The 23471-nt window shown below is 34.4% G+C and overlaps 1 protein-coding gene across 9 annotated transcripts in view; it reads left to right on the forward strand.

Annotated features, from left to right (window-relative positions):
- Window positions 1–23471, forward strand: part of GAS2 (growth arrest specific 2) — a 731425-nt gene that overhangs the window by 516893 nt on the left and 191061 nt on the right. For 6 of the 9 annotated variants that reach the window (XR_008538012.2, XR_008538008.2, XR_008538009.2 and 3 more), the window contains 5 exons: window positions 4086–4278; window positions 11944–12439; window positions 14037–14180; window positions 15335–15455; window positions 15578–15634. The gene's annotated coding sequence lies outside the window, so the exon portion shown is untranslated. Of the gene's footprint in view, window positions 1–4085; window positions 4279–8510; window positions 9202–11943; window positions 12440–14036; window positions 14181–15334; window positions 15456–15577; window positions 15636–23471 lie in introns of those variants that run through there. The other 3 variants (XR_010147514.1, XR_008538013.2, XR_010147516.1) reach the window with 3 other exon arrangements.

A 23471-nucleotide genomic window follows, 5' to 3' on the forward strand; every position in this document is an offset into this window, starting at 1 on the left:
AGAATGACACATGTGACATATCACCATATTTGCAAGAAAATATAACTTGATAGTAGAGTAAGTTAGCTGCTTTATATGATGAATTAAAGGCACTAGCTCTTAGAAAAAAAAGTATAAAATGCTGACTTCAGTAATAATGTAAGGAGCTCTGCTCTTTAACATTTCCTAATTAGTTATAAACTATGATGGAGGGAAAGGTGGAATGAAGTATCTACGTATTACATTGCTTTCTTCATGAATTGGCAGTAAGCTACATTCAGAGTCTTAATAAAATTTTGCCAACTTTTCTTTCAAAAATTATAACAAATGTAACTGTGTAAACTGCTTTTGGGGAAACTACTGTTGGAAAATCATTTGAATGGTGAGATTTGAATGCAGAAGAAATTACTTAAGGACGAATATCATTAATACTTTCTTCAGAGCATGAATGGAATAAGGATACTTCGGGAAACAAATGAGATATTATCATTTGGTATACTAGAAGTAACTTAGGCACTTATGCATTAATCTTGTATTCACTAGGCAATTATTGAGCATGTGTGGCAGGCATGTTGATAGAAATTGTATATTTAATAGGTTTTATTCAGAGATTTTGTTGTATTAGGGAAGCCTGGCATAACATACAATTTTAATATGACAAGGGTATAGAGTTTTGTAGGAGGGGTGGTTGAAGTACCCCAGAAGTGCTCCTTGGCTTTACAGCCTCTACAGGAAAATATACCCATGGGGACTCTTTTACAGATAAAACTATTTTAGAAAGTTTTAAAACATTGTAGTTGTTTTGAATAGAGTTAATATGGTACCCAACTTTACAACAGGAATTTCACAGAGGACTGTGCAAGGCTAAGAATCCAGGCTATGATTCATTCATATATTGATGTGTCTGCTCAAGGCTGGACTGGGCCCTGGAAAGAAGCAGGAACGTAACAATTTGTAGGCGTGTCCTAAAAATATTGAAGTTATTAAATCCTGAAGTCATAGATTCGAGGCTCTTTGAGGGCAGGAGATTTTCTTCTTCCTCCTACTTCTGCTCTCTTTCTCATTCTTTTTTGTTTTTATAAGTTCATTCTGCCCAGCACAGTACCTGGAACAAAGTAGACACTCAACAAAGCTTTGTTAAACAGTCCCATGTACGCTTGTAACTGCAAGATGCATAGGAAAAAATTCCACACCTTACATTTCTGACTATAGGCTTTCTTTCATTTTTGCATCTCTAGTGGTTTAATATGGTTTTTAGAATACAGTAAAAATGACTCCAGTTTAATGAGCAAGTTAGTTACGTTTACTTTGTTGACATTGCCCCATTTTAATATATGCTGCAACCTGTTCTCCTTGTCAAGAATCCAAATTTGTTGCATTTGGTTAATAACTTATCAAAAAAAAAAAAAAAAAAACCCAAGGAAAAAAACAAAAAAACCCCGTACTCAAACTTATTGCCCTGAGTTACTTTTGATTCTCGAAAGAAGCCAGCTGGTAATTCTCACTTTAATAATTTATTTTTTATTTGCTCAGTGTATTTAATGCAATATAAACTAGAATTGGTAGCATATGTGCTTGGTGTAATGTGTATTTCCTTTATTAATTGTACCCAAAACTCACTTTCTCCTTTCCACAGGTTTCTTATGTTTAATAATTTTTCAACATAATTTAATTCAATGTAATTGGTTCTTAAGTGTTTTTTTAAATTGTTGTCTACATAGATCTATATTTTCCCTGCTTCATGAGAAATATTAATCTGTAGATTGCTTCTTTGAAAAGTGAGGCCAAATCACCCAATTATTTGTAACAAGAAAATTAAATTTATTAATGAAGTACAGTCAATAAATAATTTCAGTATATACTTTTTCTAGCAGCATTTGGCTCATTTAGGAACTTATTGATTTTATGTTTGAGGACTACTTTAACAAAATTTTCTTGTATGAAGTTATGATAAAATGTGAGTATGTATGTTGTAATTATAGAATTTTTAATGATGTGACTAACTGTAGCATTTTCAACTTAAATATAGCTTGAAACAATACTAATTACAAAAAAATAGAGTGATGACCAAATTTATTTTACTGCAGAGAAAATAGAGATTTTGCATTGTAGAGGTTTATACTTAACACCACAAAATTATGTGAATAGAAAATTTTGAAAATAACATTGTGATTATTCTAAGGGCACTAGACAGACCCTCAATTCTAGCCGACCTAATTTACTTGGACTTAGTGTTCTTCATCCTGTCCTCATCCATTCTGGGCTTTCTTGTCCATGTGCTTTAATGCACTCTCCTTTCTCTGAGCTATTCTGCCCTGTATCTCCCCATGTCTGTCAAAAACTCATCAAGCCTTGGTTCAAACATCAACTCCTTAATGAGGGCTCCATAATTACTTCCCAATGCTTTCTGGAAGTGATCTGTCCCATATAATTTTTTGATCTTATGCTGTCTTTTTATGTTTGTGTAGCTACATGTCTGTCTTTATTTGAACAAACATGAGCTCCTTGAGGATAGACTAGGTAATTGATGTATTTCTATCTCCTAAGTAACTGCTTCAGACAGAATGGAAAACAAGCCTCTACACCTCCAGCCAGAAATGAAGGCACAAAATTCAGCCAAACTCAGTTTCAATAAAATAGCAAATTATGTCTCCGCTCTTCTACATTCCCCAGTCTCCATGCTATCTTTTCATGTTTTGCAAACAAGTTGTCTCATTAAGAGATAAAAATACCTAGTGATAAAATCATTAAACTGTGCTACCACATTCTGTCATACATAGTGTGTTATGGTACTATATGCGCATTAGATATTTCCAGAGATCACTAAGATGAATTATAGTTTTCTTTAAAGATAAAAATTCTACCCCATAGTACTTCAAGTCAAAATAATGGAATGTATGATATGAGCAAATGATATTCTACTGGGTTCTTGCTGCTGCTTCTCTTAGTGTATTTAATAATGTGTGTGTGTGTGAGTGTGTGTGTGTGTGTGTGTATATATATATATATATATAGTTTTTGGTTACATTGATAAATTCTTTAGTTTTTCTGTTTATCATTCTCAATCCATACACTTATTTCCTATGCCTGAAATATTTTTACCTTATCATCCTTTTAAGTCCCTCTGTGAGTTATGCTACACCAAATCTTCATAATATAAAGGTACCTGTATGTTTCTAATACAATCCAAGTGTGAAAAGTATTCACAGATATAGAAGAGGTGGCATTTATTCTAATCAGTTTTTGGTTCATTTCCAACTTAATTATTTTAAGGTATTCTTTCAGCTAAAAAATTTATAAATGTCTTTAATGAACACCCTCCATACCTTCTCCCTGCTCTTGTTTTTATATTATAAAATCTGAACTTTTTCATTGAAGAGTCTCTAAAATGCTCTACATAGATTTTATTCTGATCTTCTATTTCTTTTTTGAGCCTGTCAATTAATTATCTCTGGACAATACTTTGTGCCTTGTTTTATGTTTCAGAATTCCAGATACTCAAGGTTGGAAAGCTACTAACCCAGTACATGAATTCCCAATGTATCTTTCAGTGTTCTGAACCTGTATTTCACATTTTCAGAAAAGTTGACCACAGAAGCATGTTTATATTGTATTAAAACAAACTATTTTTCTGGAAAGTTTTCCCATTAAGCTTCTAACCTCCAAGCATTGAATCCCAGGCCAATTTGTGTGAGTATAAGTCATTGATATGGTTCTACTGTGAACCCACCTAAATCTCATCTTGATCTGTACCTCCTATAATTTCCACATGTCATGGGAGGGCCCCGGTGGGAGGTAACTGAACAATGGGAGCAGGTCTTTCCCATGCTCTTCTGGTGATACTGTCATGAGATCTGATGATTTTATAAAGAAGGGTTCCCCTGCACACACTCTTGCCTGCCACCATGTAAAATGTGACTTTGCTCCTCATTCGCCTTTCATGATAATTGTGAGCCACTGCCCCCCGGCCATGTGGAACTGTGAGTCAATTAAACTTCTTTCCTTTATAAATTACCCAGTCTTCGGTATGTCTTTATTAGCAGGGTGAGAACAGCCTAATACAGTCATGTTCACAAATTTACAAATAACCTTTTATTTTCTTGAAGTTCAAAGTACCAACCTGGAGAAAATGCCCTGGATTTGGAAGCAAAGTATTGAATGTTGGAAGTCTGAATAAAGGAATCATACACTGTATGTGCACCTGAATGTACTTTACAAGCATCAGTAGAACACTTCTGATTGAAGCTTGGTCTTATGAAGATAAAAATTTTATGTGGACCACAGATTCTCTAAAAATCAGTGAGTTCAATTCATTTTGAATTAGAACAACAGTTTAAATTAGGTAATACACAGCTCAAAATGGCCAACTTTACTAGTCCAATTCAATAGATCCGGGCCCTGGTCCATTATTATAAACCAACGAAATAAACAAAATAACCCAAGATATAAGTGAAATATTTGGAAGATCAAAATTCTGATTATAAATGACTGGATTCTGTGCCTTCTTCTTCACTCTTCTCAGGCTGCTGTAAAACAGAATTGATAAAACCACATGTTTCAACTATTATTACAGTTTACATTGTAAGGAAATTTGCCTATGTAAACAAAAAAATGGAGAAAAAAGAGACTCATGCAACTTCTTTTGTAAATAGATGTATTGGGTTAGTAGCAGAACAACTGGGATTGTGAAAACAAAAAATATACATATAAAAACTTTCAAAGAACTTTGCAATCAAATATAAGAAATAAACATAGTATCAGAAAAATCTGATCAAAATTTATAGCAATATTTTCCCAAGGGAAAAGAAATCCATCCAAAAAAAAGAAATCCAAAAGCTGCTTATATTCTAGAAGATTTTTTCTTTTAAAATCCCTGTTCTTCATAAAACTAGAGACAATAAGTAAAATTAAAATATTATAAACCAGGATGAAAATAAATGAGAAAACATATTTTTAAAAATAGCATAACAATTTTATTAGAAAAATTTAAGACTGCATTAGTAGCAGAAAAAAATAAACAGAAAAAATAAAGTCAGTGTTAAGGAGAAACTTGGGGAAATTACCCAGGAAATATAAGAAGGGGAAAAAACATTGAAGTAATTTAAAAGAAGGAAAAGGGTATGAAAGATAGTTAATAGAGATCCAAAATATAATTATGAAAGAAACAGACAATATTGTTTCTGCAGATAGCCTACCATACATATTGACTTGAATTAAGGCCTTACTCTGTAAATTCATGGCATGGATTTAATGCATGGTGAGTGGACAATTTGGAAACAGAAAGTCAAATATCGCATGTTCTCACTTATAAATAGAAGCTGAATAATATGTATACATGGACATAGAATGTGGAATAGTAGACACTGGCGACTCAGAAGGGTGGGAGGGGATGAGGGATGAGAAATTACTTCATGGGCATAATGGACGTATTCGAGGGATGGTTACACTAAAAGCCTAGACTTCACCACTGTGTAATATATTCATGCAACAAAGCTGCAATTGTATCCCTTAAATTTATACAATTAATAATAAAAACACATAGCAAAATTTCCCAGATAAGGGAATTCACTGCATTTTACAGATAAGGAAAGATTTCAATTAGCATCAATGTAGTCTAAACAGATTCTTAGGTCATAAAAACTAATTTAACATATCAACCTCTGATCACTTTACATTTTTTTCTCCAACTCTAGCAGTTTTCTCACATCATGTGTTGTTAAGTACTCAGCTGAATAGTCAAGAGAGGTCTCTTATTAGACCTCTGGAACATATTGCTTCTTGCAGCTGTGTCTCTGTAGTACTCTGCTCTGCAAATGCTAGTTTCATTGGCTTCTCAGACTCTCTGCACTGTCTCTTCAACTGAAGAAGTTTGCTGGGGTCTACCTGGGTTCCCTTTTCTGGTGCTGCTTCCTAGAAACTTTTAAAATAAAGTAGATAGGAGCAATCCTCGGTCTCACCGCCTTTATTTTCCATTTTTCAGAGATCACTGTCCTTTAATGCCTGACAGCCAATGTCTAGAAAGCCATGCATATATATATATATATATATATATAGTGTTTTAATTGTTTCAGTTAGGAGGCTAAATTGAGTCCCTGTTTCTGTATCTTGGATGAAAGTGAAAGTCTCCATTACATTTTATTAGCTATGTTTCTTAGTCTATTTTTATTTTTTAAAATTTTCTGTTTTAAAAAAATGCTTTGGAATTGTGTAGGGAATCATTTCCATCTTTAGTGGCTTTTTCTTCTGTCTCCTTCTCAAATTTATTAAAAACTCTAGAGATGTGTAATTATCCCACCTAGACTTGATAGGATCACTACTTGAAATATATATCTTACATCTTATAATGTAGTTCTGCAATCACTAAGACGAGACAAAATTGCTAATGTCCTGTCTTTGAAACTATTTTCCTCAGCCACAGAGGAAATATTGCTAGCCTTAATCTCAGTGGTTTAAGATACCCATGCTGTAGCTACTTTCAAGCAATATGCTTCATATTCAACCTATATTCCAATATTCCATCATACTACAAAAGTGGAACTTTGTTTACTTTAAAACCAGAATCCAGAACATCCACATTTTCAGCTTTTGGGGCTTGGAGATGTATATTTTGCATTTTTTCATCATATTAAAATTGTATCTATTGAATATTGGAACTAAAAATATAATTTAAAATGTGGCCACACAGTAACAAAGACATCTTATTCAGAAGCCTCTAGAATAAGGCTTTTTAAAAGTACCTTACATTGCTCATTCTTATACATTCTCTTATTAATAGTTAATGGTGCATGTAACTATTTTCCTCCTAACAATGTGGGTTGTTTGAAGGTAAGGACCATGCCTTATTTATTTCCATATTGCCTTCACTCTAATATACTTTAAATTTCCCATTCACCTAGTGAACTATATTAGTGAGGCAAAGAGTTATTAGTACTCAAGGAAAGTATCCATTTAACAGAGAAAGAAAATGTGGCTATTATCAGAGTTAACCACATAAATTTTATTAGAAAGTCATCTTTTCAATAACCCTTCTCATTGAATATGTTGGTTATTACAGTTTGAGTGATATGAGGTGAGACGGAATTATTTTACTTGCTTTGAATAAAAAATAGAAATTTGTGATGTAGAAAAGAAAAACAGAAGTCAAACAAGAAAAAGAGGATACAGTTAAAATGGCTATAGGTCATGCCCCTAAAAGGAGAAAAGGCTGATGGGCTTTTCAAAATAATAATGCAGAAACAGAAAATCAAATAACCACCACTTATACATGGGAGCTGCACATTGGGGGTACACATGGACAATAAAGATGAAAACAATAGACAGTGGGAGACTTCCAAAGAAGGGAGGAAGGGAAGTGGAATATTAGGGTTTTCTTAGAGGAACAGAAATAGTAGGATATGGCAAATATGTATCACATATATACCACTTCCATTTCATGATGGAATGCTGCTGTGCATGACCCACTCCTTCTCTGAGGAGAATAAACAGAGGCTTTACCCTACATATGAAATAGACTTAACTGAAATAGTCCAGTCAAGTCACTAAACTAATAGACAAGCAAACAAGGAATCAACAACAAAACCAAACCTCAGAGAAGGAGATAAGTATCCAGAGTGGCTGGAACATATTATCTTAGAAGTCCAGTTTTCCACAAAAAATTATGAGACCTGCAAAGAAGCAGTAAAGTTTTCCTTATATGCCAAGAAAAAAAGGTAACAGAATCTGTTTGAAAGAGGGCACAGTTGTTAGACCTAGCAAAAGCAACTATTGAAAGATATAGGTAAAAAATTAAAGTAGATCATGCTTACAGAAGTAAAGGAATATATAATGACATGGTCTCATCAAATAGAGAATACCAATAAAGAAATAGCAATTATAGGCCCGGCATGGTGGCTCACGCCTGTAATCCCAGCACTTTAGGAGGCCAAGGCCGGCAGATCACCTGAGGTCAGGGGTTCAAGACCAGCCTGGCCAACATGGCAAAACCTCATCTCTACAAAAATACAAAAATTAGCCAGGCATGGTGGTGTGTGCCTGTAATCCCAGCTACTCGGGAGGCTGAGGCAGGAGAATCACTTGAACCCAGAAGGCAGAGGTTGCAGTGAGCCGAGGTCATGCCATTGCACTCCAGCTTGGGCGACAAAATGAGACTCCATCGCAAAAAAAAAAAAAAAAAAAAAAGTGATTATAAAGATGAACTAAATGGAAATCCTGGAGTTAAAGTATATAGTAACTAAAAGGAAAAAAAAAAAAAAACACTAGATGGGCTCAACTGCAGATTTCAATGGGAAGAAAAAAGAATCAACCAACATCAAGGTAGATCTATAGAAATTATATAATCTGAACAATAGTGCCTAAATAAAAAGAGTACAGTGCCTCAGAGAAATGTGGGACACCATTTAGCACACAGCAAGCATATAATGGCAATACTAGAAGATAAGAAAAGACAAAACAGTGGAAAAATGTTCAAAGGAATAACGGCTGAAAATTTTCCAAATTTGATGGAAAACATTAATCTTTACATTCTTTTTCAGAACTCCAAGTAGGATCAACACAAAGACACCCACATTCAGGTACATCTTGTCAAATGTGGAAAGGCAAGAATGAAATGAAATGTTGACAGCAAGAGAAAAACATCCCTTTATATACAGAGGAACCCCAGCAACACTAACAGCTGAATTCTTGTCAAAAGCAATGGAGACCAGGGCTGGGAGTGGTGGCTTGCACCTGTAATCCTAGCACTTCGGGAGGCCAAGGCAGGTGGATCACCTGAGGTCAGGAATTCGAGACCAGCCTCTCCAATGTGGTGAAACCCCATCTCTACTAAAAATACAAAAAATTAGCTGGGTGAGGTGGTGGACACCTATAGTTCCAGCTACTTAGGAGGCTGAAACACAAGAATCGCTTGAACCCGGGAGGTGGAGGTTGCAGTGAGCTGAGATTGTGCCACTGTACTCCAGCCTGGGTGACAGAGGGAGACTCTATGCCAAACAAACAAACAAACAAACAATGGAGACCAGAAAGCAATGAGATGAAATGTTCAAAGTGCTGAAAGAAAAAAAAAAAGGTCAACCAAAAGTCTTATATCCAGAATATTTTTCAAAGTATAAAAGCAAAATACATTCTCAGATAATAAAAACAAAACAAACTAAAAGAGTTTGTTGCTATCATACCTACCTTACAAGAAATACTCAGTGATTTTTTTCAGGCTAATAGGCTAGGAGCATTTGGCACCTAACAGTAATTTGAATTTATATATATGTTTGTATACATATATATTGAACACTCATAGAGGTAATTATATGAATAGTTATATAAGACATTAAATTGCATATTTTTATTTTCTCTTAATTCAAAATAAATGCATAAAACAATATATGTATAATAGTGTTGAACCTATAATGCAAACAAAACTAATATATTTGACATTAAGAGCACAAAAGAAATAATTGGAGCAAAGTTGTATTAAAGAAATGAAATGACACTAAGATACAACTTGAATCAACAGGAAAAAAATGAAGAGAACCAGAAATTGTAAAGAATAATATTAACATAACAATGCTAATAGTTACTTTGCTTTCCTTTCTTCTCTCATGTTCTTTAAAAGACATAAAATTATATAAAAACAAGCATTATAACAATATATTTTTGTGTTTGTAACATGTAGATGTAATATGTATATAACAATTATTGAATAAGTAGAATAAATAGACCTATAAAGAATTAATGTTACTATGTCTCAATGGATTTATGTTACTATAAATGTTGAGTCTGATAAGATGTATGTTGTAAGGCATACAGCAATCGATAAGAAAGTAATATGAAATATATTTTATAAGTGAGTTTGATTTATTTTAAGAAAATAAAATACGTTAGGAACTATTTACTTAATTTAAAAGAAAATAGTAAAAGAGAAAAAGGAGAATAAAAAACATTAGACAGATACACAAAAAGCAAAATTACGGACATAGTGCAACCATATCAATAACATTAATGAATGAAACATTTCCATTACAAGGCAGAGATCAGCAGAGTACATAAAAACCAAGATCCAACAATACGTTGTCTATAGGAAAAACAATCAAATATATAAATAGATTGAAAGTTAAAAGATGGAAAAACACTATCACGTAAACAACAACTATAAAAAAATTAAAGTAGTTATCATAATATCAGACAAAATAGACATTGAAATAAAATACCACTTCACAATCAATGGAATGGCTATAATCAGATAGACAGATAGTGTTTGTGAGGATATGAAGAAATTATAATCATTATGCTTACTAGTAGGGATTTAAAATGGTGCCATTACTTTGGAAAACATTTTGTCACTTCTTCAGAAAATTAAAAATAGAGTTATCATATGAACCAGAATTTCCACTCTTAACAAAAAATTTTACATAAAATTTATGACAGCATTATTTGTAATAGGAAAAATGAAAACAGTTCAAATGTCCATCTACTGATTAATGGATAAAATGTGGTTTATCCATACAGTAGAATATTATTTAACAATAAAATGAATAAAGTACTAACATGCTGCTACATGTTATAAAAGAAAAAATCCTTGAGAACATTATGGTAAATAAAAAGATCCAGTTATAAAAGATTACATATTTTATTATTCTGTTTATTTAAAATACCCACAATAAGCAAATCTAGAAATAGAATGTAGATTTGTGATTGCCTGGAGCCACCACTAATGGGGACGTGTGTGAGGATGAGGATTGACAGCTAATGAGCATAGGGTTATTTTTATAGTGGCAAAGATGTTCTAAAATTAATTGTGGTGATGGTTTTAAAATTCTGAGTATACTAAAAACTGTTGAACTATATACTAAAAACGGGTGAATTGTTTGTGAATGTTTCAGTAAAACTTAAAAAATATGATTGTCAGATAAAATGTAGTGTGCTCAGTTAAATATGATTTTGAGATACACAGTGAATGACTAGGATAAATATATCCCAAATATTGCATATTATAAAACTATATTACATTTATAAATAAAATATTTTATAAATAAACACGCTTTTATAAATAATTACCCATTGATTATCTCAAATTCAGATTGAACTGGGTGTCTTATATTTTTATTTGATAAATCTGGCAACCCTACATCAAGACAAAATAGCCTGCGCCCAGGCAGCAATTTATCTGATTTTTCTTTAAATAACTGCCCAAAGCACTCCAAGAGAGCTAGCTTCACATCTAGTTGCTTATACAGTATATACAGAACATAAGTATTTCAACCTTGCAAAACTTAGCACATTTTATGCATCATATCTTGCTACTATTGTATTAGTAATATCTGTTTAATATACCTAAGTCTGTTTAGCCCTTGCCAAGTATACAATTTTAATAAAAAGACAAAAATTGTCATATCTTTGTTGTTTATATCTTGGGCATACTGCTGAAGAAGTGTGTGATGGTTAATACTGAGTGTCAACTTGATTGGATTCAAGGATGCGAAATATTGATTCTGGGTATGTCTGTGAGCATGTTGCCAAAGGAGATTAACATTTGAGTCATTGGGTTTTGAAAGGCAGACCCACCCTTAATCTGGGTGGGCACCATCTAATCAGCTGCCAGTGCAGGTAGAATATAAAGCAGGCAGAAAAACATGAAAAGGCTAAACTGTTGGGAGAAATAGGAATGCTTTTACACTGTTGGCGGGAGTGTAAATTAGTTCAATCATTGTGAAAGACAGTGTGGTGATTCCTCAAGGATCTAGAACCAGAAATACCATTTGACCCAGCAATCCCATTACTGGGTAGATACCCAAAGGACTATAAATCATTCTACTATAAAGACACATGTACATGTATATTTACTGCAGCACTATTTACAATAGCAAAGACTAAGAATCAACCCAAATGCCCATCAATGATAGACTAAAGAAAATGTGGCACGTATACACCATGGAATACTATGCATGAAAAGGAATGAATTCATGTTCTTTGCAGGGACATGGGTGAAGCTGGAAACCATCATCCTCAACAAACTGACACAGGAACAGAAAAGCAAACACCGCATGTTCTCACTCATAAGTGGGAGTTGAACAATGAGAACACATGGACACAGGGAAGTGAACACCACACACTGGGGCCTGTCGGGGGTTGAGGGGCAAGTGGAAGGAGAGCATTAGGACAAATACCTAATGCATGTGGGGCTTAAAACCTATATGGGTTGATAGGCACAGCAAACCACAATGGCACATGTATACCTATGTGATAAAGCTGCATGTTCAGCACATGTATCCCAGAACTTACAGTAAAATAGAAATAAATAAATAAATAAATAAATAAATGCTAGACTGGCTTAGCATCCAGCCTACATCTTTCTCCTGTGCTAGATGCTTCCTGTCCTCAAACATCAGACTCCCAATTCTTCAGCTTTGGGACGGACTGGCTTCCTTGCTCCTCAGCTTGCAGACAGCCGACTGTGGGACCTTGTGATCATGTGAGTTAATACTACTTAATAAACTCTCTCTCTCTCTCTCTCTCTCTCTCTCTCTCTCTATATATATATATATATATATATCCTATTAGTTTTGTCCCTCTAGAGAACCATAATACAAGGAGATTTTCTCTATTTTGAATTAAGAGAATATAAAATATTTAACCTTGGCAACTTGTGATCTAAATCTTTAGAGACAATTTCAGAGTATAACTGAGAATTTACATAGTAGTCAGATTATTTAAAACACAATTTCTATCTATCACTTATATATCCAAGTAGATTTTGAATGCATTTATCTAATCCACTTTGCAAACTCATGCAGTCCTTTTTTTGTTTAGTAACATCTGGGGTTATTTTTAAGTCAAAGTAAAGTTATAGAAACCTATAAACATCAAAATCTTTATTGTCATACCTCAAACCTCATTTTAATGATTTATAAAATTTTAGGATTCACTGTAGTCTCTAGCATTGAGTAGAGAATGATGTTTGCCTAATCGTAATAGCAAATCCACAATCATATAATAAAGATTTTCCACAAATGAGGAATGATTCTAAAAATGTTATAAGCAATAGGAACATCGCTGGAATAAAAGCAAAGCCTGCCAATGTGACATTTACTTATTCTGATATGTGTCTCAATATTTTGAAAACTTACAGAAATGAGGCAACAGCCTTTACTGAATTTTTAAAATAATCTCAGCTCTATAGAATCCAGTCTAACAGAAACATTTATTGATTTTTTGTGTGTGCCAAGCACAAGATCTACAATTAAAAAAAATAGCAGACATAGTATCTATTCTGACTGAGCTTAATGCTTAGGAGGAAAACCATAATGTACAGGCATAATTACAAAAAATTATCATAATCGTTGTAATTATTTGTGCATATTTCTGAGTATTTTTAAAAGCTTTTAAATCTTTGCCTTTTCTTTTTAAGGAACTTTCTCAGATATTTGAATTCTAATCAGTAGCACATGTATATGATTTTCTGTCTCACAGCAGTTCAGAATTTGCAAACTAGAAGCAATATGGAAAGAAAAGCTCTGATAGAGGCAGACATCTAGTAATAGAAGAAGTGATAAGGAATAACTGACAGCAAGGAAAAAAATAAAATTAAAAAGTCTACAGACATATACATGTATCTTAGCTCAACAGTCCCTGTTCTTCAAACTTTTATCTTCATGAATGAAATTCATTTTTCAAAAGAAACCATATCTGGAAGTTAAACAAAAGAAACCCATAAATTTAAGGCTACTCTTATGAAGGTAGAAGAGGGACAGGGAAATGTGGTTGAAAGGAATCAAAGCCTTTGATTTATGCCTACTCACATATACTTGGTGCATGCACGTTCCTTAGAGGAGGGGAGATAGGAAGACACACATGTAAATTTCCACCTCAGTTTGGAAACAGATACTGCAATCCCAGAAAATCTTGCCATAAGAAGAGCCTAGCCAATAGTTTGACTGCGATTTCATGGGAGACCTCAAGGCAGAGTGATCCAGGTAGGTTGCTCCCAGATCTCGACCCACAAAAAACTGTGACATTATAAATATTTGCTGTTTTAAGCCATTGCTTTGGTTTGTTTTGTGCTATCACAGAATACCACAGTCTGGAGGCTATGAAGTCCATGATTAAGAAGCCAGCACGTTTGCTTTCTGGTTCCAAGATGGCACACCTTTTTGCTGCTTCCTCCAGAGAGGAGGAACACTGTGTCCTCACATGGTAGAAGATGGAAGGAGCAGGTAAAGGACACTCACTCCTACAAACCCTTTTATATTGGCAGTAATATAAAAGGGTTTGATTCATGAGAGATCTCATGACTAAACGCCTCCAAAAGTCCCCATCTCTCAACACTGTTGCGTTGGGGATTAAATTTTCAATACATGAATTTTGGAGATACATTGAGACTACAGCTGCCATTAGCCTTTGGGGTAAACTTTGGGGTAATGTGATAACTAGTATTTAGAGTTAATTGATTGTCAACAATTTTCATGTTAACTTGATAGAAAAAGGATACTTTTCAATAATTGATGGTTCAATAACCATCAATAAATGGTGATTGATATGGTTTCACTGTGTCCCCACCCAAATCGCATCTTGAGTCTTAGCTCCCATAATTCCCCTGTGTTGTGGGAGGGACCTGGTGGGAGATAATTGAATTATGGGGGCAGTGTCCTCATACTTTTCTCATGGTAGTGAATAAGTTTCATGAAATCTGATGATTTTATAAGGGGTTTATCCTTTCACTTGGCTCTCATTTCTCTTGTCTGCTGTCACATAAGACATGCTGTTCATCTTCCACTATGATTGTGAGGCCTCCCTAGGCATGTGAAACTGTGAGTCCTTTTCCTTTATAAATTACCCAGTCTCAGGTATGTCTTTATCAACAGTGTGAAAATGGACAAATACAGTGGTGCAAAATTAAATATAAAAAAGTACCCTAAACCCTTCCTCATATCAACAGATATGATAGACTTGAATTTATAAGATATAAATGATTAATCTATAAAACTTCCCATAGAAAATATAGAATAATAACTATAAAATCAAATATTTCTTACACTGGACATAAAAATGGCATAAAAAACTGATAAATAGAAACCCATAAAAATTAAGATCTTCCCTATGTCAAACTTCACTATAAAGATGAAGAAAAGTCAAACCATAGACAGGGAAAAATATTTGCAATTCATATGCTTAACCAAGGATGTATCCTGAATACATCAGACTCCTATAACTCAATAATAAAATATTAAAAAGTATTATCTGAAACCCAGGTGAAATGCATGTTCTAGCACCCCCCTACTTAGTTGCAACTATATGACTAAGTTCTAGCTTGACTCACAAAAAATATTCTCTGCATGTTTCTCTTATACTTTTCCTTTTTTTTTTCTAGATGCAGATGAGCATGGCAATGTGAGAACATGTCAGAGGCCCCAAGAGGAAATGAGCTCAAGTCCCTGAAATCCCTGTTACAAGAGTCTTTCCACTGGTTGGGAATGCTAATTGTATTTTGAGTAAGAAAACACATTTCTGTTATGTTAAATCACTGACTTTGGGGGGTTTATTTGGTATAGTCACTGATGTTATCCTTACGTAATATAGTTGCCTTGCATATTATTCTGTGTTCTTGTTGCAGCAACTCAATGTTTCAGCAACTCAAAATGTTACAGCTTCTGCATTGGAATAAAAACAGGTTAGTTCCTTTGGAATTTTGTGAGTTCCAAGTTTTAAAATATTAAACCTTTAGAGCAATGATTTATATTGTAATAACAACGATATTTAGGGGAGAAAGACTAAATAAAAGGAGAGAGAAATCTCCTTGGTATTTGCCAGTAATTTACAGGTCAGTTAATTCTCAATAAATCCTGTACAAATGAGAAAATCAAGACTCACAAAAGTAAAATGGCTTTCCCATTCTCATCCAGTTAGTAAATTGTGGACGCAGAATTTAAACCTTAGATATTCTAACTTCAAGTGGTAGGCTTATCACAAGATAATGCTGCTTTTACAGGAAGACAAAATACGTGAGCCACGACATTTCCTCCATGTTATTGGAATAAGCCAGGTACATGTGAAGGAGAAAAACAAGTAGATAGTAAAAACTGTTAGCATTTTTGAGAATTTTCTTTGTATAGGCACTGTGGTAAATACCTTACTTGCATTAGTTCGATTCATCTTACTACCAGTTTATAAGGTTGTTGCTATTACTCTGCATATTGCGTATGAGAAACTCAGGGTTAGAAGCTAAAGTAACTTCACCAAGATCACAGACGAGGCAAGCTGAAGAACCAGAATTCACCCTGAGAGTCTCAAGTCAAGTATTAAGCATAAGTCCTAATATTATGCTATATAGCTCCCCGGGTCTTAAAACTGAAAAAGAGAACTGAACTTTCAGATCTATTGATAATCGCAGAAAATTGTCTCAATAGATACAGTCATTGTCGAAAACCAAGCTGTTTCATAAGACATATTCCAAGCATGTATGACACAATTGCCTCTCTTTTCTGTTCAATTGACTTTATTCATATAATCAGCAATCATTTATCATGCTAAGTGTAAGCAGCATAGGGCAGTAGTTTAGGATAAAAGGATTTTAAAGACTTATGCCTTTTTTCTTGATTCCTTCTCTTATAGAAAAGAATCATAATTTCTCAAAAGGATAATGCTGAGCAATTTATAATCTTTCCTATTATGAGCAGGAAAATGTACTCTATGGCAACTTTTAACCAAATGATTTATTTATATATTCATTTAATTAGCTGAGTACATCGAATTTCTAAGGCAATATTTCTCAATCCTTATTTAAACCATGCATCATCAGCCGAGAATTCTCTAAGCTCTACATTCTGTAGTTTGTATTTTGAGAATTATAATTTTTAATTTGCAAAATGATGTTCTAATATTGCATATGATCTTAAAAATGCATATAATTCACTATCCTACCACATCTCAGAATTCCCAGTATCCTTTACTTTTTTATCCTCTTTGAGAATCCCTGTTGTAACACCAAAACATTTATTTTAACTGACACTTTCTTCCAATTCTATTCTTACCTCTCAGAGCCATATTCTGTCTTTCCTCAACTCTGCCCTTTCCATCTGCTCCCTATATAATGAATTTTTAAATAGTTCTGCAGTATTTAAGCATTTTGCTCATAAAAATCAAGATTTATATCTCTATGATTTTATTCTGTCTTCTGATAAGTAACATTGAAAAAGTTTACTTATTCTTTAGAGGTGTGTGGGGGGTGAGAAGGAAGGACAACAAAGTATAAACATTCAAGCTCTATCCACTTTGCTATACTTTGAGAAAATTAGTAATTAAGCTAATCGATTCTAAATGCAATCTACTGAACTTGAATACTATGTTTCGAAAAGGTAACCAAAAAAAAAGAAAAAAAGAAAAAGAAGAGAACTAGGTTCCCCTGTGTGCCTTTGCAGAAAATAGTTTTTCTAGACATCAGTTTTGCTGTTCTGAACAATAAGCTTTTGGGACTTTGCAGGTTTAAAAGACTCTGTTGATGCTTCCGGAATGTAGATTCATGAGTACTAGGAAGACCATCTCTAACACAGGTCGAGGGGTCTTGAATGCTAGTCTTAGAGCTGGGATGTATGAAAAAGACTCAGAATGAAGTGAAGCCATATGCTTCTTTCAAGGAAGAAGGAAACAGTGATAAGAAGGTCAATGTGTGAGATATCAGAGGCACTGTGGGAAATTCTGCCATAGGGAAAGTGATGAGTGAGGTGATTGAGAGAAAGCACCTCAGGAGAGGTCTAGAAGTGACAGGTGTGTGGGAGGAAATGTCTCATAGAGAGGGGAGTGGTCACTTTAATAGAGAGAAGAAATGAACGCTATCGCTCCTTTAACAACATTATAATTGTCTACTGCTATGTGAGAACTGGGATTTCAGAATTAACTGGAGATGGTCATGAAACGATAAAGCACAATTTCAAATTTATATAGTTTTGAATATAATACCAAACCTAGTCAGTTACTGGTTGTGCCTGCTTGTATCAATTTTGTATCCTCTCTAAGCTTCAGTTTATTTGTGGAAAAGGGTTTACAAAACTTGTTTCATGGAATTCTTGAGATAAATTAAATTATGTATAAACATTCCTTACTAGCATATGGGAATTAATCATTCAGTGCCAGATATTTTTATAATTAAATAAAGATGTTGTCTAGAAAACGTTACCATAGTGTATCTGTCATAGGCTGAGCAGGGACCGAGCAGGGAGTAAAGCCCTTAGGTACTACCACCTGAGCAAACAGAGGACAAATCCACAAGAAGAACATTATTTGATTTCCTGTCATATGGCAGTTAATAGATACTCATGATGAGGGATTTCTTATTTACAATAAAAATATTTTTAAGCATATCCTTTGGGCCAGGCACTGTTCTGAGGTATCAGGTATTAACTAACATGTTTAATCTTACCCAGTGAAGCACAGTCTATTAATATTTTTATTTTATAGGTGAAAAAATTGAGGAATGAAAAGACTAAGAATTAGCTCAAGGTCACTGAGATAAGCATAGCAAAGCTGGAAAAGAAGGAAGCCTATGTCAAGGGCCATTTTAATCATCTTGAAATCATGCCTCTCAGGGTGGCAATACAGGGATAAGTGTATTTTATAGCTACAAACTCAAACCAGTGAATTAATGTTGTTTTACATTAGTTAAATGTGTGAATTCATAGTGTGGATAGCCTAATTACATTTCAGTTATCATTTAAAATGCCGGGAGGTAGCAGGATGAATATGGCCACTCTGCAATATTTAAATCTGCTTCTAAATCAGTCTTCTGTATCTCAGTAAATGGCATCACTGTCAAACAATTTGCTGACTTCCAAATCTAGGAGTCATCCTTAATTTTTCATTTTATCTCACTCTCCCTATTCTAATCCATTAATAATCCTAATAATTCTTTCTGGGATCACACCCCAAATCAATATACTTTTCTCCCTCTCCACTACTTCCACCTTAGACAAAACCACCATCAAACTCTCATGCTCACAAATGTAACATCTTCCCAACTGGTCTCCCTAACTTCATTCTCTTCACAGCAGCACTAATAATCTAGCCTCTACCTCGCTCTATACCCCCTTCTACCTCTCTTTCTCTTGCGCCCTACATTTTGTCAACACTGGCTTTTTTATGTTCCTTGAAAAAAAGTTCATTTCCTCCTTCAAGCCTGAACTTTGCATTATTCTTGCCTTCATTGTCATTCACTTTTCAGGCAAAATGTCATTACCTTGAAAAGAACTCTCATAACCATGTAATTTGAAGTAAAACAAATAAAATGTCATTACAAAATTACTCTGAGAATTCTCATAGGGATGTACCAATAAAATCGTTGCAACTGTAAGAAGCTGTTAATTGCTCATGTGAGTGACAAACATTGAAATGGAAAAAGATTTAACTATTAGTCAAGCGGGTGTTGGATTCATTGAGAATGAAAAATTGAATGCTAGTCTGCATGTTTGAAGCCTACCATGCTCCTTGAAGTTTGATCTGTTTAAAAATGAGAGATTTACTCAGGATCAGCTGTAGGTATGCCTTGATTTGGCTTCAGCAGTGAGAGGTACTCAGCATAAGCCTTGAATTTAGAGAGGTACTTTAGTGCTTTGAAAAGGAGAACAAAAATTGCTTTGCTTCAAAAATGAATATTTATTTTTGCTCCACTGTCTCCAATGCCCTTTACAGACTTAATTGGACTAAAGAGATAATTGGGGATTAGGAAAAATATATATAACTAGAATAGATGGCGGGCAAAGACTGCTTTGTTCCCTTCCTTCTTTCCTTCCTTTCTTTCTTTCAATATAGCCTTAGAAGAGATAAAGTACACCGAGGGACTTGGGACTCTGTTCATGTGTTTGTTATTAACGAGTTGAGATTTGCCGAAGGGGATTATATAGCAGCTCAAATTGTCCTTTTATCTTCTAATTTTCTTTGGTTTGGAGGTAATAGGGACAAACCTAAAGCTGACTAATCCTATTTTGGGGAAGAATCAAGAAGCATCTCATGCTCTCAAGGGTACTTCTCTCATTAATAGCAGTAACATCTCTACAGTTTATTGTGCATTCTGTGCCAGGATTTTGCCAGTGCCTTTGCATGGCATGTTGAATATGTTGGATTTAACATAATCCTCACAATCTTATGAAGTTGATATTATCATTTTCATTTTATAGGCACAAAAACTGAGGCTTCAATATCTTTTACAATTTACTCCCAAACACTCAGCTAGTACCTGATGGACTTGTAGGCTGAAACAATTTTATCTGCATTTAAGGCCCTTTATCTTAACCATTTCACAGTACTGCTTCATATCTATGCCAATAAATGTGGATTAACTGAAGTTTCCAAAGCTCATTTGTTCATATCGCAAGCATTTTTATATCTGAGAGGTAGCAGTCAATAATTGTCTGCTTTTACTTGCCTTCCTGAATGCAGGCTATTTCTAGTAATCCACATTTCTTTCTTAGACACAAGATTCCCTTTTGTCTGCTTACTATTTAATTCCTTTTTAATAATTATTAGAAACCATCTTAAATTTTCCTTCCGGCTCTCTTGATTTCTCATTTTCTTTTTCCATCCTGTTGTTTGGGGAAGTAGATACTGGATATTTGCTTGCATTCATTCTTTAAAGAAATATCTATTTTTCAAGACAAATATCATATTCAATGGTATTTTAAAAATATTTTACTACTAATACATATATTAGCTGAAAGGGAACGGTATTAGTCCATTCTCAGGCTGCTAATAAAGACATACCTGAGACTGGGCAAATAATAAAGGAAAGAGGTCTGATTGACCCACAGTTCAGCATGGCTGGGGAGGCTTCAGGAAACTTAAAATCATGGTGGAAGGGGAAGCAAACACGTCCTTCTTCACATGGTGGCAGAAAGAGAAGTGAGAAGGAAGTAGGGGGAAAAGCCCCTTATAAAACCATCAGATCTCTTGAGAACTAACTCAGTATCACGAGAATAGAATGGGGAAAACTGCCCTCATGATTCAGTTATCTCCACCTGATCCCTCCCACAGCACATGGGGATTATGGAAACTACAGGTTCAGATGAGGTTTAGGTGGGGACACAGCCAAACCATATCAGAAACTGAACAACCTTAGTCAATATTCCTCATTGTAAGGTTGAGAAAATAGTAATATTAAAAAACAAAATAATCTGTGCAGGGTCTTAACATTAATTGAGGCAGATCTGAAATTAGAAAAAGAATAGCCAGTCTCTGTTACTGACCTAAATATTAACAGTTTATACTGATCGTATGCCAGATATATTCTCACCTTCTGTTTTTTCTTGATATTCCATATACATTCTCAATTTCTGTTCTTTCCCCAGAAAACTTATTTGAAGCCTTTAACCTCTACTCAAGGTTTTTACCACATCAGGTTATTTATTAGTGCAACCTGTCTCTCCATTCCACATGCAAACTATTGACCTCTCTCTAACCCTGTTCTGCTTTTTTCTTTTTCCTCATAGCACTTATGATTTTTCTTGCACGCATTTTACTTTTATTTATCTCAATGCCTATCTCCTCCTCACCACCAGCATGTTTGGGCAGAAACTTTGTCCATGTTCTTCATTCAAGTGTTCATAGAAGCATTAATCACAATAGCCAAAAAGTGCAAACCACCCAGGTGTAGATCAACTTGTGATTGAACAAAATATGATCTGTTCATATAATGGGATACAATCTGGCAACAAAAAGCAATGAAATACTGACACATGCTACAACATGGATCATTTCAAAAATCTTATGCTAAGTGAAAGAAGTCAGACAAAAAAAGACCACACATTGTATGATTATATTTATATTCAATGTTCAGAAAACAGAACGTATAGAGACAAAAGTAATCATGAATTCCTATGGATGAGAGTGGAAATGAGGATTAACTGTAAACTGGCATGAAGGGTCTTATCAGGGTAATAACAATGTTGAAGAACAGGAGTGCTGTGATGGTTGCACAATGCAGTAAATTTACTAAGCATCATTGACTAGTACACTAAAAATGGGAAAATTATTAGATATACATAATAATTTACATGTTATATAGTGTAACTTATGCCTCAATAAAGTTGTTCTAAAAACAGGATGTTGGTAGAGATTAGTATGGAACAGCAGCATGCCTGAACAACTGATGGTGTAGAATAGGATCCTGGAAGCACACTTTTTTACGGACTCCCATCATTCGGTGCAAACAAAAACCTGCAACCCCTGTTATTGCTCACTGAGTAAAGCCTGCTCATGAATAAGCACCAGCAGACCCTGCAGATCCCATTTCTTTTCAAAGTTTTGAAATTCGGTTACAATAATAGGTTGCAGGTAACTCTGTGTGTGTGCTGTATACTGAATTCCTTTTTCATTTTGCAAAAGATTTTTCTTGCCATTTCTAGGTGTTTTCTATGTTTAGGTTTTACTTTTGATAGGAAATCACAATGTAATCCACAATCTTCTTTGCAAACACTGGCATATATAAAAGAACCAGCATGCAATGTCTCTCCACTTTATCCTGTGTTTTTTTTTTTTTTTTTCTGGCCCTAATTCATAGAGTATCTCTTGTTCCTATTCCTATTTGTGCTCAACTGTAAGCATTTTGATTTTTTATCTTCCTTTTCTTTTTCTGCTCCTATGGTGATAAGAGGTAAATTGGAGTATGACGAAATAAATTTAAGACTCAATGGTTTAGGATTTTTGCTCTTTAATGTGAATCATAAACTCCTTAAAAAAGCTGTATTGATTGCGATGGGAGACATACAAGTGGTATCTGTTTCATTACATTAGTGATTGGCAGTATTATATTTAAGAAGTCTATGCTATCAACCCCAGAGCAGTTTTTTTCTTCTAATTATTTGTAATGGAGCATTTGCTCCATTATCTATTTACCATACAATTACTTTATCAAGCACCTTCTCTGTGTTGAAAACTGCTCAGGACATAAGGATATAGCAATGAAGAAAATGGACAAAAACTCTTACCCTCATAAAGACTGCATTTTAGTGAGGGTGGGTGGGTGGGGGGCTCTGCATTTAGCCCAATAGGCTAAATAGGCCAGGTGGTACATGCAATGGAGAAAAATAAACGAGAGAAAGAAGATAGGGAATTGTGTGTATAATGGAGAGAAGGTTGCAATTTTAAATTGGGACTCACTCAGAAGACAACAGTTGAGAACAACCACCACAACAACGACAAAACTAAAGTAGGTGAGAGAGTCAGCCACCTAGATATAAGTTGGAAGAATATTCCAGAAGATAGGAGTAAGATGATACAAAAGCTATGTATTGGAAGCTATGAAAGAGACTAATAGGAGGTAAAGGTCAGAAAGGTAATTGTGGCCCAGATCACTTGGTGCTTTGTAATCTATTGCAAGGACTTGGGATCTACATTGAGTTAATGGCTACATTGAGTGTAATAGGCTATTCACGACACAATCCTAATACATTTGAATAGCTCTCCTGATTGTCACACAATGTGCCAACCTTGTTAATAAACAAGCAAATGGTCAATAGATGATG

The sequence above is a fragment of the Pan troglodytes genome, chromosome 9 (genome assembly GCF_028858775.2).
Source record: "Pan troglodytes isolate AG18354 chromosome 9, NHGRI_mPanTro3-v2.0_pri, whole genome shotgun sequence".
Lineage (NCBI taxonomy): Eukaryota > Metazoa > Chordata > Mammalia > Primates > Hominidae > Pan > Pan troglodytes.